Consider the following 7430-nt stretch of genomic DNA (forward strand, 5'->3'; position numbering starts at 1 on the left):
AGGGGATGCGTATTTTGGCAGGCTGGAAATCCATATTGCCCAAAAATGCATCCCTGTGCTAACTCTGAGAAATAAAGAGTTAAAAGTAAAATAACTATTTCTACATAATGAGAAATTATGTAGAAATAATCCAAGAACTGCTGGTATAAGTTTTAAATCAATAGGATAACATTTGAGGGGAATAGATAATTGGTAATTGCTAATTGGGGGAAATAAAGAGCTGAAATGATTTAATCTCTTCTACGTAATGACACTTGTTCTCTGAGCTAATGCTATAAGTTTCATATCAACAAGACGGATGCAAATATTTTCAGGCTCATAAATTAAGTTGCATTTCCTCCTACATTAACAGACTAGAAGTGAAGCATGATATAAAATGTTCTACATAATGGGCCTCTGTTGTAATGCTTTTGAGCTATTATGGTATCAAAAGACAAAGCAGAGAATTTCAAACCATTTGCGGAGAACGTTTACAACAGACACGGACTGAAAAAAAAGTTCGACTCACATGTGTCAATAAAAGTGTAAAAACCGTATTTATTTCAAATAATTTGCGAAATAAAACCCACTGTATTAGGAATTACACGGTTGAGAAACGTGTTATGACTTTCATTACACTTTGGTTTATAATTTTTAAACAGATGCCCGCCAGCTTCCTCGAATGGCAAGTGTCCCGTTCTTAACTAAACCATAGGGTTACATCTCTGACACCACAAATGAAACTATTTTTTATTGTTTTTACGCGTAAAAACGTTGGCTAATTTTCAGACATATATAGGCGAAATTAAGTGAAAAATAATTTTCTAAGAGACTTAAAATCACAATTCCTTATAATCATATTACAACGAAAGTAGATCTCTTTAATTTGTTTAGTAGCAGTCAACAACGTGTTAATTAATTACGGGATTTAAAACGCAGTAGTTATCCTCTCTCTGCAAACTTGATAACAGAAAACCCAGAGGTGTTTCGGACCATTCTCTCTCGTGAAAAGAAAAAAAATAAACTACCGTATATGGTTTTCAGCAGGGCACACAAGAAAGATCTACTCAAGCACAATAAATAAAAAAAAATGCCTCTTCTTCGAGCCTGATTGTTCTAAAACGCAATTGTTTCCTTCGTAGAACAAAGTTGACAAGAACATTTTATTATTATTATTATTATTGTTATTATTATTATTTTAAATGAACCAAACAGATCATTTAGAAGAGACAAATTATTGACTCACCTGGCAAGCAAGTGTTTTCAAACGAATCCGTACAATGAACGGAAACCACCTTTAAAACATAATTTTTACAAGGTGGGACACGAATCTAATTAATCGATTTAAAGCGCAGGCGGGTCCCGCTGTTCCGCTTTTCTCTTCCTTACTCCGATTCTCAGTTCGCTCAGATGGCCGCGCCATCCCAGCACCCTCCCACCCATCTGAAAGCATCTCTTTCGTTTTTAATAACCTGTTTCGCATTTCAAACACGTTAAAGTGACTACCAGTCAGGAGGCTTCTTTAGTATAGAAACAGAGTTCATTTTTGTCCTCTGTAGAGGACATTTTTAAATTTGAATATCTCCAACCCCTTGCATTCTACTGAATTAATTCCTTTTGGTATCTATAGGGGACATTTAGGGCTTTTCAATGATACCACATGTGAAGGGGTGGGACTTTTATACTTACCTTTTTCAAATTCATAAAAATGGTGTTTATCAGTAACAACACATATTATGGGAAGAGACAAAGTAAGTCCATAAAACCTTTTATTACCTTACAAAGACTGTGGGATAAAAAAAAAAGGTGATTAGACAATATTTTTTTCCTGGTAGTCACGAGGATATGGCTAGCTCTAGCTAAACATTTCAGAGGTGTTCCTTCATAAAAGTGGCAGTTGGAAACTGCAGGGAGGGAACTATGTGGTGACCCAGTCTGAAAAAACCTCGTGCTCTTAAAACAAACCACTGTTTATTATTTTTGACTTAGCTGCCTTTTAGAGAAATGATTTGTAATTCTCTGAAATACTTTGTCTGGCTTGAAAGTAAATTTATGATGTTTTCATGAAAATTCTTGTACAAGGGAGAGTAAAAGCAGTGGCCTCGGCATACTTGAAAACCTACAATGTTCGCAAACCTGAAATAGGAACCTAAAATAAGTTCCTGTTTATTGGTCTTGTTTGGTATTTGCTACTTCATAAAAGTCATATTTTTCTCTTTGCAAAAGAGAAAAACAGATATTTTATTGATTCCATTTCTCATACCTTTGAATGAAAATTTAAACACTGTAAATATTACAGAAAATACTGTAAATCTAAAATCTATCCGAGAATAAAACATACATAAAAATAAAAATAAATAAATAAAATGTACTAGAGCAAAAGAAATAGATTCTAATTCTCATTTACCATGGACCTCTTCGATACACTAGTGTTTCTCCAAACATTTTAATATTATGTAAAGTGCAATATTTTCTGCCAGCCACCTTAGAAAGTGATGCTTATTGAGAATCATCACACATATAATTCCAAGACCTTGTTTCTTGTAACTTTGGTGATAAGGCTTACAGATAATGAAAACCCAAACTTCAGTGTCTAAGAAAAATAGAAGTGTAAAAAGGTCATTAACGGTGTTTCACATTAATGAGACCATTTAAAGGCTCTGGAAACCTTTCCTGGTGTTTTAAAACACCTGCAAATGTTTCCTGAGCCTTTAAATGGTCTAAGTCTGGGTTGGTAGGCTCCACAATCACGGAGGGGGGGAGACTGACTGCTGACTTGACAGGTGTCCAGAAGACTCTCATTGACACCCTTCACAAGGAGGGTAAGCTTCCAAGGGTCATTGCTGAAGAAGCTGGTTGTTCACACAGTTCTGTATCCATGTATATTAACAGAAAATTGAGTAGAAAGACAAAGTGTGGTAGGAAATGGTTCACCAGCAACAGGGAGAACCACAGCCTCATTACATCGTTTTCAGCACAGACATTTCACTATTTAAGGACTGCAGAAAGGTTGCTATTTGAAGAGTTGTGTGAAGCAGTGTGAAACAGGAGCTTCACACACCTCACACTGATAAGTATCAGTGGTTTATTACTGCTCTAGGAGGCTTCTTTAGTATAGAAACAGGTTATTTACATGTGGTTATCATTGTTAGAAAACTGGAGTTTGAACTGCCTGAATGACAACTTTAACCAGAGGGTGAGGAAAGTATTAACTGTCAGTTGACATCAGTTATAGCAGAAATAATTAGAAACTTCCTGAAGAAATTTAACTGGGGCCTGCCAAAGTGTGCCCGTCGGTTGGAACACTTGCCGTCGGTTGATGCTAAAAATGAGCATCAATACTAAAGAACGCTGCAATGTACTCAAAAACACATGGAGAGTCACAAGCATGTTGGCTAGCATGGACGTATACCATTCTGTATGTTGAAATTAGTGTATAAGCTAAAATTAGCCAAAATGCTAATGTTAGCCTAAATACTGGCAGTAGCACGTGGAGCATCACTAGCATGTTGTTTTAATTTGACTTGCTTCATTCAGTATACTAAACATGCCTAATTAATAAGAAAATTAGCTAATAGATAACTTTAAGGAAAAGGCTAATGCTGCGCAAGGCAGGGTGCAGCTAAGCAGTGCATTGCTGCGTCTTGCACTGCCTTACGCAGTTCACTATCCTGAGGAAAAAAAAAACATAAAAAAGGTTAATATTAATATGGGATTGCACTGACGTGAGAGGAATATGCAGGCTTTTAATTTGAAAATTTCAGTAAGCTTCATTTTAATGACCACACTAACTCAATCTGTAACAGTGGTTTGTTTACACCAGTCACATAAAGCCCAAAAGAGCAATTACCTGATGTGAAAAATGTCAAGGCTTTTATTTTGACATTTTCAGTAAGCTTCATTTTAAATGGCCACACTAATCCAATGTGTAACAGTGGTTAGGTTAATCCACCTATATAATGCGCAAAACAGCAAGTAGTTCTTAACTGCCACCTCACCCCTCCTCTGTAGTTCTGACAATGTTTGTAGTTCTGACAGTCTGTTCTGCCCTCTGCATTAACAAAGTGTTCCGCCACGGTTAGAACTACAGATATGGCGTCTTTGTAGTCCAAACCAGCAGCTTTGCCTTTCTCTTTGTTCTGTTGCTATAGTTATTAAGCCTCTGCTAACTGTCACGTGTGTGAGACAGCGAAGTGGAGAAAGATTTCTATCTTTATCAGACACACAGTCAGTTTTGATGAAAAAAGCAGTCCGAACAACTGCTTCCCTTTCAGGATCCGTAAGACCGATCCAAAAACCGTTTGAAGCGAATGAGAGGGCTATTTGTCATCTCCGATACTTCCGCGATTCATATCTCTACCTATGCCCCATGACGCTTTGCGTGAATTATGGGCGCGACTTCCGCCGCAAGCCGGAACTGCCGTTTGTTTACGTTATCCTAATGCTAACCGGCTTTCGTCAGAGCTTTTAGGCTATAAAATATGTGGGAACACCAGCTATCAAAGCTTAAATGTGACAATATTGTATTACCGCAATCTACAGCTATTGCGGGGAGGGATGACAACTTGAAGAAATGGTCTAATTTCTTCAGGTCGCACTAGCATATGTAGCTACTTCACTGACTCAGTTGCTTCGGATGCAGATGTGGGTTTTCTTCCGTTGACTTTTTGTCCACACGATGAAATGAGCACACATAAAGCATTTTGGGTTCTCTCTTCAAGTTTAGAATTGTTAGCCAAATTCTTTTTGTTTGCTTATCTGCCGGTGGGCAATGAAAACTACTGCTTTTGTTTTGGGAGCACGTTCAAAGCACACTTGCTGCAGCCACAAATTAAACGTGATCTGATTATTAGAGTACAGCCACGAACAGCACAACAGTTGCCTGAGCTCCACAAGGGCATCTTAAGACACTTTCCAGTGGAAAGTTGCTCTCTATAACAGGTGGATGTGCGATTCGGTTCGGTTCGGTTCTAGTCCAGTGGGGAGATTCTCCATATTACGGTCTGGAGCGCAGCAGCTGAGGTTATTTCTTCTTTGATTTGCAGAGACGAAATAACCTTCTCTGCAAAGAGAAGGTTATTTCTCTTTGCAGAGAAGATAAATAACCTTTCTCTGCAAAATCTTTCTCTGCAAAAGGTTCAAGAACCTGGTTCTGGTTCCAATGGATTAAATAAATCCAGATATTTTATTTTGTCTTATAAATAAAATTTCGTGGTCCAATCATAATGATAAATACTCAGATAATAAACGTTATTATTTATTTTTTTATTCAAACGAAAAATAAAATTTACATCACACCAAGCTAATAGTTCTGGTGTTTTACACTGTCGGCACAAACTTGCAGCTCAGATCTCTGACCAGCTTCTCTGCTTTTCTCTTCATTACTCAGTTCTTCAGAGAACCGAGCTGTTAGCAGCGCTGCTAACTCGCGGTGACAAACGGAGCGGCAGTTGGTGTCAGTTACACTCTGCGTTTCGGCAGTTGGACATTTCGCTCGTTTTTCGCTTTTTACGTCGCCGTCGTAACTCCGATTCCCAATAAAAATAATAGCTCCAAGCTCGTTTTGATACCATTTTTGTGTGTGGGCACACAGCGTTACGAGCCGCATTAACGGTAATGGGAGAATAATAAATAATCTATAAAGAGACACTGTATTAGGTGTAGAACAATATTTGCCTTCCATGCATTACATGGGAGGCAGTCGCAAGGCAGTCACTACCCTTCCTTATGTAATGCCATGGTAGGCCCCAATAAAGTGACAGAAAAGATAACGCAGTCTCTTCCTCAGTGAGATTCTTACACTGGGAGGAGGTTTCTGGTTTATCAGTCAAAAGCTGGTTGCAAACGTGACGCCAGCAGGTTTGCAAACCAGATCTGAAATTTGGTTTGATGACCTCAATATGAGAAACTACAGACTGATCGGAGGAATCAAAGAGCCAAGTAAAGGTAAAGGCAAATCTTCTGAAGTCGGGATATAATTAATTTAATTTAACATAATTATCGTGGTAGAATTTGTTAAAACTTAATGAAATATATTTGTCCTATTTGATGTGACGTATAGTCACAAACGAAGGAGGTAATTAGTCCAAGTTTGTTGTTTATTGAATGTTCAGAAACTACAGCGGGTGTAACGAGCCACAGAAAAGGTAAACAAAGGTAAAACAACCCGAACAGACGATGAACTCAAAACCACTCCTACCTTTTTACTGTCTCGTTGTCGTGCACACCGTTTTACTCTCTGTCTTTGTCGTTTAAGCACACCCGTTGCCGTGGCAACCGCCTGCGCCCCGCCAAACCGAGCAGAGATTACTTAAAACACACACAACATTCACGCCGTTAGATATCAGGTTTCCAGGCTTGATATTTAGTTCTCGATTATTAATGAGCCTCTCATGAACACAGCGGTGGTTGAGTAGCTAATTTAAACTCCTACTCTGCTCGTCAGGAGCAGTCTGACAAAAGCAAGGTTGCCTCTCGGTGTTGCTCAGCCCTTCTGGCATGCTGTCATGAAGTGTCTCCCCCCAGGACAGCGATAGAGGCGGATGGAGTGGGAATCGAACCTGAGATCACGAACATACTGTAATCTGCTCAAATGACAAGCTGGTATGTTTTGTCAAAAAATATTATTTGTTAAGCTGTTTACAACCATTTTGAGAAGGAGGAAGAATTCAGAATAACATTTCCTTCCAGAACCCTCTCGTCCTCCTGGGTACCATGGGTTTGTTTTTCTTTCTTTTTTTTTAAAATGAAGTCATGCAAGTCCATAAAAGTCATGCTGGCTTTCTGGCTCATATGTTTCCTGTTCATAGATGGCTGTTTGTCTGCACCCGCATTAAACAGGTTGGTTAACTCCTTTTTCTCTGAAATATGTCGTCTGTGTGCTTCCAAGAAATTTTGTATTCTAGGATTTTGCTTTGGGTCACGTTAAGATATCTGCTTTTATTGAAGTAAATCTTTTAAATGTGGGCATTGCACTTCATCTGGGGTGAATCAAGCTACTTACTACTCATTCCAACACCAGGAAGAGAAACAGGAAGGGGTGTATGTAGGGTTTTTTTGGGCACTTATATTTGTTTTTTCTTCTTTTTTTTATGTGGTGATTAAAGATAGACATGCATGAGAACACATACATTCCTTTCTGGCAGAGATGGTACACATGAATAGTTTTTTTCTTTAAATAAATGTTTTTCTCATAATCAAGATGCACATTCTGTTTCAGAGCTCAGATTGCTTCTCCCTCACTTTCCAGCCATCTAACTCTATAATTTCTATTATCATTCACATTAATGACTTTTTCATTAAATTTTTTTTTAAATGCTAACATTTAAAAACATACAAAACATTTTGGATGATAAATATGGTGTTTTTGAAATGGTTACTACGCTTCTGATGTTCCAGGTTCAAAACCAAAACAACTAAAACAAAGAAAAACAAGCAAATGTTTCAGTTCT

At 38.0% G+C, this 7430-nt stretch overlaps 1 protein-coding gene across 1 annotated transcript in view; it reads right to left on the reverse strand.

Moving 5' to 3' along the window:
• Window positions 1-6287, reverse strand: part of LOC103462901 (N-acetyllactosaminide alpha-1,3-galactosyltransferase-like) — a 21317-nt gene extending 15030 nt beyond the window's left edge. Inside the window, exon 1 of the mRNA XM_008405944.2 lies at window positions 6179-6287. The gene's annotated coding sequence lies outside the window, so the exon portion shown is untranslated. The remainder of the gene's footprint in view (window positions 1-6178) is intronic.
• Between the last annotated feature and the right edge of the window lie 1143 nt (window positions 6288-7430).

Source organism: Poecilia reticulata, linkage group LG3 (assembly GCF_000633615.1).
Source record: "Poecilia reticulata strain Guanapo linkage group LG3, Guppy_female_1.0+MT, whole genome shotgun sequence".
Classification (NCBI taxonomy): Eukaryota; Metazoa; Chordata; class Actinopteri; order Cyprinodontiformes; family Poeciliidae; genus Poecilia; species Poecilia reticulata.